Consider the following 11,799-nt stretch of genomic DNA (forward strand, 5'->3'; position numbering starts at 1 on the left):
GCCATGTCACAGAGCTTGGAGGTGGTACATATTTTGGACTCAAAACCATGGGCCTATTCTTGAGATTTGCCGGAATTCAGGAAGAAAACAGGAACTTTGAAAGTTAGTAGGTGTTTTCCATGCATAAGGCGAGCCACAGTCCATTCCTAAATTGGGCAGGAAGAATGCTGGGAAGCATTCTACTAGACAGGACATATCCTTGATGCATTTTCTTTTCTAATGTCTACAACCACGGACAGAGTGGGAAACACAGACATAGAAGCACTCGCCTTGTCTAACGACTTACTAGAAACAGTCCACTCCAATCCAAACAAACCGCCTTTCCTACCTATTCTCAGAACATGAGACAAAACCACAAACTCACACCCAAACCCACAAAGGCACCTCCTTAACTCAAGTAGGTCTGTGAATATCCAGAGTGTCCTCTGACTGGTGGACGATACTATGTTCCCCTGAAATGGCCTGACCTGTGTCAGATCTGGTCTCCTTGGCTAACTCTGTGAAGGTGTCAGGAGCCAGAGGTGAGCCACTACCTGCTTTCTCAGAAACGGCTCCTCTTCAAAGCTTTCCTGGCATTTGGCCATCCTCACATCAGTAGTTACCAAGAAACTCTGTCTTTGGTAAATCCAAACAAGTGTGACCACTGGGACTGGGACTGGGACTGGCTATGTTTGACTGGCTTCATGAATCCCAACTTCAGAGATTTTAATCAGCAAGGAAGTGAGGTGAGGTCACTTCCTTCAGGAACTGAATGAGGTTACTGCCTTGGCAACCACCAGTGGCTTCCAAGTGTCACATGAGAAGGAGGCTGCCCCTACTTCCTGTTACACTTTCACAAGATAGAATGGTATATCAATCATAGGCGCCCTAGAACAGCTACCCACACAGGCTGGGTTTGGTCCATTTTCTCTACATTAGGAAGAGAGAGGCTGATTCAGTCAGAACCCTTCATCCTGACCAGGTTGTTTGCCATTGAAGATGACTTTTGCTCTCTCAGGTCTTTTATAGCTGCCTTCATGTTCTTCAGAGATCATTTATGCATGTACCTTTGAGGTTTTCATCAGGTGAAAGATCTCATACATTCCTGTGTTTTAAGACCAACTCTATCCCTGCTCTTCCGTAAAGTTAGATTGATGGAACAGTGAATGGTTAAGGTTAACAACATGTTTGATTTGGGTTAGAAATCATTCTGCTGAATGAATGATGGTATTTGGAACCTAAAATATTTAAAAGAATATAGAGGTGAAATATAATTATGAAAACAGAAATCTAGGTAAGATTCGAAGCCCAGAATGGCATTGGGACCTTGACTGGGATAAATAGCATTGAATTACGTTATGCACAGATGTCTAAGATAAATCTATAATCAATGGCATAGGATCTTCTACCTTAGATGATTGAATGTACAAAAGAACATCCAGTCAAACAGGGATAGTCGGTAGGATTAGGAAGATAGTCGGTAGGTATAGGAAGAAGAGTGAGTATAGTATTTGGAACAAAAGTTCTTTAGCAATAGGGTTTTGGTTAGAGAGTGAATATATTTGTCAGCACATGTGAAGAGTCAATCACAATGATGAACTTGGGAAATATGTAGGAAAGCAGATATCAATAGAGACATTTCAAAATCAGGCAAACTATAAAGTGATAGGATTAGACATTTTCAAAGGGTTCAGGTTGAATACATAATCTTAGAAAGAAACACATATGTAGTCACGAATAGGATTGACATTTGAAAGAATTAGGCAATGTGGACATGGATGTTTTTAGTAATCCATGCTCACTTTCCATTTAGGCTTGGGTACAATAATAAGTGTGACCTTTGCATTTGGTGTCCAGAATATTACTGTAATAAAATGTATATGTAGATCAGGTGACATGCGTATTTCTTCCACCATTTCCGGGAGCAATATTGTGAAGACGAATAAATTAGTATTGGGGGTACAAAGAGGTGTACGCTGTGTCTATGAATATAGAGATAATGCATACATAGATCATACTGGGGAAAAAATATAACTGGTTCCATTTAAATAATGGATTGAATTGATATCTGAAAATATATAGGAAATCTTATATTGATATACAATCATTCATTCCAAAGAGTTATACATCTAATGGTAATCTTAGAGTTATGGTTTATAATGAAGGGTGTGTGAGTTTTGTTTCAAAAGTGATTACAGAAATAGAAAATAATGTGTTTGGAAAGAAGTCTCATGAGAAGACCAGTCAAGAAACATGGAGGAAGACATGTGTTCTGAAGCAGAAAGTGATTGAAAGTGAAACAAATGCCTATAAACTTCCTAACTTGTGGAATAAATATATATCCTATTATGTGCATAAACTGAAGAAATAGTAATGTAACAGTGTTGAATAAAAATGAACTTCAAAATACACATCATGTTCCATAGGAATCTACTTGCATTGATGTAAAACTAGGTCAGTTACTGTAGAATGGAAAATTGCAAAATAAATCCAATCTGGAATGGGAAATTCTCAGGAGTTCACAACCTTGGATGTGGTGGAGGAGTTTCCCAAAGTAAGGGACGTTGTAAACACAACCCAAACATGGAGCTCTGCTGGCCTAAAGACTTCTTGAGAAACTAGCTCTGAGGTTGGGCACTTAAATTTATATTGTTGTCCGGAGCTATAGCTTCTTTTGTAGTGAGACCATCAAAGCTGGGTGTGCATCTATGTGACCTGGAGGACATGGTGTCTTATTTTATAATGAACATATGGCAGCAGTACTGAATTCCCTCTTTGTAGGTAAACTGTGGCCACTGGGGGCTAAGTGTCTCCCCATGTGGACTGTGAAGCCATTTGTTCATTCTCCATTTTCGTGGTGTTTCTTGCTGCTGCACTGGGAGTTTGGTATTTGCTTAACTAAATACAAGGAGTTCAACGGGGAAAAGTTCTGGTGGCTACCCCTACTTCATGTGACACTTTCACAAGTTATAATGGTATATCAACCATAGGCACCCGGGAACAGCTCTCCACACAGGCCTTGTTTGGTCCTTCATATCTGCCTACATCTTCTCCAGGGGTCATATCTGCATGGACCTTTGAGGTTCTCAGCAGGTGGAAGATCCCCTATATTCCTGTATTGTAAGACCAACTCTGTCCCGCTCTTCTGTAAAGTTAGATTGAGGGAACAGTGTATGGTTAGCATTAATAACTTGTTCAATTTGGGTTAGGAATTATTCTGAGGGATGAATAATGATATTGGGAATCTGCTATATTTATAAGAACATAGAGGTGAAATATATATGTATGAAAACAGAAATCTAGGTAAGATTTGAAGCCCAGAAGGGAATTGGGCCCTTGATTGGGATACTTAGCATTGAATTACCTTCAGCAGAGATTTCTTGGATAAATCAATATACAATGGCATAAGACTTTGTACCTTGGATGATTGAATTTGAAGGGAACATCAACTCCAAAAGGGATAGTCGGTAAGATTAGGAAGATAGTCAGTAGTTTTCGGAAGAAGTGTGAGTATAGAATTTGGAAAAAAAAATTCTTTAGCAACAGGGTTTCGATTAGAGAGTGAATGCCAATGTCAGCACATGTGAAGAGTCATTCACAATGATGAACTAGGGAAAAAATGTGGAAAGGAAATATTAAGGAAGAAAATAGGAAATTAGGCAAAGTACAAAGTGAGTGTTCGGATTAGACATTTTCAACAGGATTGAGTTTGAACATATAATCTTAGGAAGAAACAAATATGTAGTCACCAAAGAATGACATTTGAGAGCATTAGGCAACCTGGACATTGATGTTTTTAGTAATCCATGTTCACTTTACATTTAGGCTTTGTAAAATCATAAGTGTGACCTTTGCAGTTTTGTCAAGAATATTACTGTGATAAAATGTATATGTAGATCAGGTGACATCAGTATTTCTTCCACCATTTCCGGGAGCAATTTTGAGAAGACGTATAAATTAGTATTGGGGGTACAAAGAGGTGTACGCTGTGTCTGTGAATATAGAGATAATGCATGAATAGACCATACTGTGAATAAATAATATAACTGGTTCCACTTTAAATAATTCATTTAATTGATATCTGAAAATATACAGGAAATCTAATATTGATATACAATCATTCATTCCAACCAGTTATACATCTAATGGTAATATTAGGTTATGATTTACCATGAAGGGTGTGTGAGATTTTCTTCAAAAGGATTATGGAAATCGAAAATAATGTGTTTGGAAAGAAGTCTCAAAAAATTCCAGTCAAGAAACCTGGAGGAATACATGTGTTCTAAAGCAAGAAGGGATTTAAAGTGAACCAAATGCCTCTAAATTTGTGAACTTGTGGATGAAATATATATGCTATGATGGGCTAAACGTGAAGAAATAGTAATGTAGCAGTGTTGAATAGAAATGAAGTTCAAAATAGACATCATGTCCCATAGGAATCTACTTGCATTGATGTTAAACTGGGTCAGTTAATGTATAAATGTTAGGATTTGTATGAACCATTAACTGAAGTCAGATTTCAGTAATGGGAAACAAATATGTATTCAAGGTGGATGAATATTTCTGAATATAATCTTCTGAAAAGTTGATTATAAATCCACATACATGAACATGAATGAATTTAGGGAGTGTATATAATACACATATATTTCATATTTTAAAAAACTTGGAGAGTCACACACACACACACACACACACACACACACAGACACACACACAGACATTAAAAGTAGCAATATATATGCCAATCGCATTTCATCATGAAATATATATAATCCACATATCAAAAAATATTCATTTTGCTTAACATGGATTCATGTATAATGTTGTTCTACTAGGAAGCTGACATAGGTTGAATTTTCAGTTCCAACAGCGTTTAGGAGGAATGATCTCTACTCACAATTTTTATCTTCCAAGTCAGTAGCCTCAAAAGAAATTATGTGTGATACCAGGTAGGATTCTATATGTGCGTATAAAAACACATGTGCTGAATAGGCTACAGAGAAAAGGAGACATGAAGTCACATATTTGTTACCTTTAAAAACACATGTAGAACTATTTCAATTAAAAATTGACAATTTTTATAATACCTACCCTTTTTCATGCAAAAGGCAAGACCTAGTATACACCATGCCTCCTCTGAACTGCTTGTATTTCTATTCTCTTTGGGTTATTTTTCTTCACCATATTAGGATTAATCGTCAAAGTCTAGTAGGGTATGGGATAATGTCAGAGATTCAGTATTTTGCATGGAAAATAGGAAAATGAATCCAATGTGTACGCAAACATATGCTACGCAAAAATCTTCCAACTCTCATCAAGAACAATGCCTTGTCATTACCTTCGACCCTAGTAAAACACAATTAGAGGAGAAGAGTTAGAAAATCTGTGAATTCATATGTGGAATAAAATATGCTCAGTAGTTCAAAAAATTGGAGGTGGTAAAGGAGTTTCCAAAAGTAAGGGAAAGGTTAAACAGTCCACACACATGGAGCTCTGCTGGCCTAAAGACTTCTTGAGAAAGTCCCTCTGAGGTTGGGCACTTGAAATATATTTTGTTGTAAGGAGCTTTAGCTTCCTTTGTAGTGAGACCATCAAAGATGGGTCTGCATCTATGCGACCTGGAGGACATGGTTTCTTATTTTCCAATGAACATGAGACCGCAGTGCTGAATTCTCTCTTCCTAAGTAAACTGTGGACACTGGAACCTAAGTGTCTCCCCGTGTGAACTGTGAAGCCATTTGGTCATCCTCCACTTTTCGTGGTGTTTCTTGCTGCTGCACTGGGAGTTTGGTATTTGCATCACGAAATACAAGGAGTTCAACTGGGACACAGTGCTGGAGGGAGTTCTGTCACGTGTGTATGGTCAGGGTCTGCAGGAGAATGCACCATCCAATATTCTATCTCTCATAGTTTGCCCCCGTGTCCATAGCAACCTGATTCTGAACATTTACCTGAAACCAAACCATATAACAATTTGCCTTTACATATAAGGGTCTGCTGGCTGCACCTTGTGAGTCACAAGCCATTCTATATAAATGCCACATTTTTAATCCATTCATCTATTGAAGGGAATTTAGGTTGGTTCCACAGTCTTGCAATTGTGAATTGTGCTGCTATGAACGTTGATTTATCAGTATCTCTGTAGCATGCTCTTTTTAGGTCTTTAGGGAATAGACCGAGAAGGGGAATAGGTCAAATGGTGGTTCCATTCCCAGCTTTCCAAGAAATCTCCATACTGCTTTCCAAATTGGCTGCACCAATTTGCAGTCCCACCAGCAATGTACAGGTGTGCCCTTTTCCCCACATCCTCGACAGCACATGTTGGCATTTGACTTCATAAAGGCTGCCGATCTTACTGCAGTGAGATGGTATATTAGGGTGGGTTTGTTTTGCTTTTCTCTGACTGCTAGAGATGGTGAGCATTTTTTCATGTACTTATTGATTGATTGTATGTCCTCCTCTGAGAAGTGTCTGTTCAGGTCATTGGCCCATTTGTTGATTGGGTTATTCGTTTTCTTATTGTTTAATTTTTTTGAGTTCTTTGTATACTCTGCATATTAGGGCTCTATCTGAAGTGTGAGGAGTAAAGATTTGTTCCAAGGATGTAGGCTCCCTAATTACCTCTCTTATTGTTTCTTTTGCTGAGAAAAATGTATTTAGTTTGAGTAAGTTCCATTTGTTGATTCTAGTTATTAACTCTTGTGCTATGGGTGTTCTATTGAGAAATTTGGAGCCCGACCCCACAGTATGTAGATCGTGGCAAAACTTTTCTTCTACCAGATGCAGTGTCTCTGATTTAATATCAACCTCCTAGATCTATTTTGAGTTAAGTCTTGTGCATGACGAGAGGAGGGGATTCAGTTTCATTTTGTTACATATGGAATTCCAGTTTTCCCAGCACCATTTGTTGAAGATGCTATCCTTTCTCCATTTCATGCTTTTAGCCCCTTTATCAAATATAAGATAGCTGTAGTTTTGTGGATTGGTTTCTGTGTCCTCTATTCTGTACCACTGGTCCACCCGCCTGTTTTGGCACCAGTACCATGCTATTTTTGTTACTATTGATCTGTAGTATAGTTTGAGGTCTGGTATCGGTATACTGCCTGATTCACACTTCCTGCTTAGAGCTGTTTTTGCTATTCTGGGTCTTTTATTTTTCCATATGAATTTCATAATTGTTTTATCTATTTCTACAAGTAATGACCTTGGGATTTTGATTGGCATTGCATTAAACCTATAGAGAACTTTTGGTAATATCGTCATTTTGATGATGTTAGTTATGCTTATCCATGAACAGGGTATATTTTTCCATCTTCTAAGATTTTCTTCTATTTCTCTCTTTAGGGTTCTGTAGTTTTCATTGTATAAGTCTTTCACCTCTTTTGTTAGGTTGATTCCCAAGTATTTTATTTACTTTTTGAGGATATTGTGAATGGAGTGATTGTCCTCATTTCCATTTCAGAGGATTTGTCGCTGATATACAAAAATGCCTTTGATTTATGCGTGGTGATTTAATATCCTGACACTTTGCTGAATTCATTTATTACCTCTAATAGTTTCTTTGTAGACCCTGTTGGGTCTGCTAGGTATAGAATCATGTCTTTTGCAAATAGCGATAATTTTAGTTCTTCTTCTCCTATTTTTATGCCTTTAATTTCTTTAGTCTTTCTAATTGCTCTGGCCAGTGTTTCGATAACTATGTTGAACAGAAGGGGTGAGAGAGGGCATCATTGTCTTGCTCCAGATTTTAGGGGGAATGCCTTCAATTGTTCTCCATTCAGAATGATGCTAGCCTGAGGCTTAGCATAGATTGCTTTTACAATATTGAGGTATGATCCTGTTATCCCTAGTTTTTCTAGAGTTTTGAACGTAAAGTGATGCTGTACCTTGTCGAATGCTTTTTCCGCATCTCTCGAGATGATCATATGGTTCTTATTTTTAAGTCTATTGATGTGATGAATAACATTTATTGATTTCCGTATATTGTACCAGCCTTGCATCCCAGGAATGAATCCTACTTGATCATGGTGCACATTTTTTTTTTTATATATATGTTTTTGTGTCTGATTCGCCAGAATTTTTTTGAGGATTTTTGCATTTTTTCCTGAAATACCTTGAAAAGTATTGGTTTTTGTTCTTCTTTAAAGGTTTTGTATAATTCTGCTCTATACCCATCCAGTCCTGGGATTTTCTTAGTTGGTAGTATTTTGATGGTTTCTTCTATTTCCTCAATTGATATTGGACTGTTTAGGTTGTCTATATCCTCCTGACTCAATCTGGGCACATCATATGACTTAAGAAATTTATCAATGCCTTCACTATATTCTATTTTATTGGAGTATATTAATTCAAAATAATTTCTGATTTTCTTCTGTATTTCTGAAGTGTCTCTTGTTATATTTCCTTTTTCATTTCATATTCTAATAATTTGAGTTCTCTCTCTTCTTCTCTTTGTTAGCATGGCTAAGGGTCTGTCGATTTTATTTATTTTTTCAAAAAACCAATGTATTGTTTTGTCAATTTTTTCAATTGTTTCTTTTGTTTCGATTTCATTAATTTCTTCTCTGATTTTAATTATTTCTTGCCTTCTACTTCTTTTGCTGTTGTTTGCTCTTGTTTTTCTAAGATTTTGAGATGAAGTATGAGATCATTTATTTGTTGGTTTTTTCTTTTTCTAAGGAATGAACTCCAAGCAATGAATTTTCCTCTTGGAACTGCTTTCAATGTGTCCCATAGATTCCGATAAATTGTGTCTGTGTTTTCATTTATCTATGAGAATTTTTTAATTTCCTCCTTGATGTCTTCTATAACCCATTGATCATTCAGAAACCTATTGTTCATTCTCCAAGTGATGAATGATTTTTTCCTTCCTTCTTTTATCGTTGATTTTTAGTTTCATTCCATTATGATCAGATAAAATGCATGGTATTATCTCTACTCCTTTTTATTGTCTAAGAGTTGCCCTGTGACATAATATATGATGTATTTTTGAGAAGGATCCATGTTCTCCTGAGAAAAAAGTGTAACTTCTTGATGATGGTTTGTATATTGTATATATGTCAATTAAGTCTAGGTTATTAATTGTGTTATTGAGTTCTATAGTTTCCTTATTCAACTTTTGTTTGGAAGATCTGTCCAGTGGTGAGAGAGGTGTGTTCATGTCTCCCATGATTACTGTATTGTGGTCTATTAGACTCTTGAAATTGAGAAGAGTTTGTTTGATGAACAAAGCTGCACCATTGTTTGGGGCATATATATTTAGGATTGTTATGTCTTGTCGGCGTATGGTTCCCTTGAGTAGTATGTAGTGTCCTTCTTTATCCCTTTTGATTAACTTTGGCTTGAAATCTATTTTATTTGATATGAGTATGGACACTCCTGCTTGTTTCCGAAGTTCATAAGAGTGATATGATTTTTCCAAGTATCACCCTCAGTCTATGTATGTCTTTTCCTATAAAATGCGTCTCCTGTAGGCAGCATTTTGTTGGTTCTTGTTTTGTGATCCATTCTACTAGCCTGTGTTTCTTAATTCGTGAGTTTAAGCCATTAAGATTTTTGGTTATTATTGAGATAGGGGTTGTTCTTGCAGCCATATTTGTTTATTTATGTTACTAAACATAGTTTGTTTTCCTCTTTGATTATTTTCCCCCCTTTAATGTCCTACCTCCCACTGTTGGTTTTCATTGGTATTTTCCATTTCCACTTCCTGTAATGTTTTGCTGAGGATGTTTTGAAGAGATGGTTTTCTAGCTGCAAATTCTTTTCACTTTTGTTTATCGTGGAAGGTTTTAATTTCATCTTCCATCTGAAGCTCAATTTCGCTGGATACATGATTATTGGTTGGAACCCATTTTCTTTCAGTGTTTGAAATATGTTATTAAAGGATCTTCCAGCTTTCAGAGTCTGTGTTGAAAGATCAGCTGTTATCCTGGTTGGTTTACCACTAACTATAATATGCTTTCTTTCTCTTGTAGCTTTTAAAATTCTCTCCTTATTCTGTATGTTGGGTATCTTCATTACAATGTGTCTAGGTGTGGATCTCTTATGATTTTGCACGTTTGGCGTCCTGTAGACTTTTAGGATTTGGGATTTTGTCTCATTCTTCAAGTCTAGGAATTTTTCTCCTATTATTTCATTAAATTGATTGCTCACTCCTTTGGTTTGGACCTCTATACTTTCCTGTATCCCAATGACTCTTATGTTTAGTCTCTTTATGTTATCCCATATTTCTTGCAGTTTTGCTCATGGTTTCTTAACAGTCTTGCTGAGCTGTGTATGTTCTTTTTGAGTTGAAATACTTTGTCTTCATTGTCTGATGTTCTATCTTCTAAGTATTCTGCTCTGATGGTAGTATTCTCAATTGAGTTTTTAAGATGGTTCATTACTTCCTGCGTTTCTAACATTTCAGTTTGTTTGTTTTTTATAACCTCTATCTCCCTGTATAGTTGATCTTTGCTACTTGGATTTTTTTATGTAATTCATTGTCGAAGTGATCTTTCATTGTCTGATTTTTGCTGTCTAATGTCTTCCTTGAGATTCCAGATCACCTGAAGCATGTATATCCTGAATTCTTTATCTGACATTCCATATGCTGCATCTATTACCTCTTCTAAAGTTGAGTTGACCTGCATTGCTTGTGGTCCTTTCTTTCCTTGTCTTTTCATACAGCTTGTGTTTCTTTCTGCTTGGTGAAACTGTTGTGTTTTTGAAATTTTCCCCCTATATATTTATATTGCTCTTGTATAGTGGAAAAGTCCCCATTGCAGGTGCAGTTGGCGGCTGTGCTGCTCCTCCAATTGGGGTGATCTGTCTACCATGCTGACCGGCCGCTGGGCCTGTTCTGCCGGTCGGTCGTACGTCTGCCTACCTTTCAGGCATGGGTGTCGGCTATGCTCTGCCCCTACTCCAATTGGGGTGACGTGACTACCACGCCAGTGGGTCACTGGGCGTGTTCCAGACACAGGTGGCAGCTCTGCTCTTCACCTCTGGCTTGATGACTAAGTGAGAGAGACTCAGATGTTTGTGACTCACTTTCTTTACCTGGAGACCAACTATTTCTCTCGCTGCTGGTATCGATGAAGTTATCTCCTCCACCATTTTGTGATCACATCAGATCTCTGCCATGTTGGTATCCCATGTAAATGGCAGCATTTCATTCCCTTTGCCGGGTGACCAAAGCAATGGGTGAGTCCTGACCGGCCCTCACAAGCCCCATCTCAATCCTGTTGCCACTGTCTATGAAGGCTCAGTTGGCATTTACCTCTACAGTATTCAGCAGGACCCAGACCAAGAAACAGTTTCCGCAGGTTCTTTAGCCCTGGGCCAGAGCAGTTCCAGGACCCAGAATTCAGTTGCTCTGGGCTCAGTGTATGTTCTGATAGGAGCAGGATCCAAGAAGCAATTTTCGTGGGTTCTTTAGCACTGACCCTGAGTAATTTGTCTGCAAGATGAAGGCGAATGGCAGCCTGAAATTACCTATTCTGTATCTGAATGAGCTGTGATCAGTCGAAAACAGGGATGGTGACGTCAGCTCTCCAAGATGGTGACCGCTATCTTCCTCTGTGGTTTCACCGGTTTGGAAAACCGAATTGGACCGCTTCCTTCCCCCGTTTCAAACCCAGAATTCAGCACTGAGCACAGTGATTGCACAGGTGGCAGGAGCTCGCATAATCCACAGACTGTATCTTTGTGTTGCTCTCTCGTCGTTTCCCAGCGCGCATTGCAGACACTAGCCGTGGGGCGATTTCCTAAATAAGCATCGTGACCCTCCGTGAGGACAAATTGCTGGCGTTTGAGTCCCCGTAGCTGGTCCTTGTG

This window comes from Callospermophilus lateralis, unplaced genomic scaffold (assembly GCF_048772815.1).
Source record: "Callospermophilus lateralis isolate mCalLat2 unplaced genomic scaffold, mCalLat2.hap1 Scaffold_136, whole genome shotgun sequence".
Taxonomy (NCBI): Eukaryota; Metazoa; Chordata; class Mammalia; order Rodentia; family Sciuridae; genus Callospermophilus; species Callospermophilus lateralis.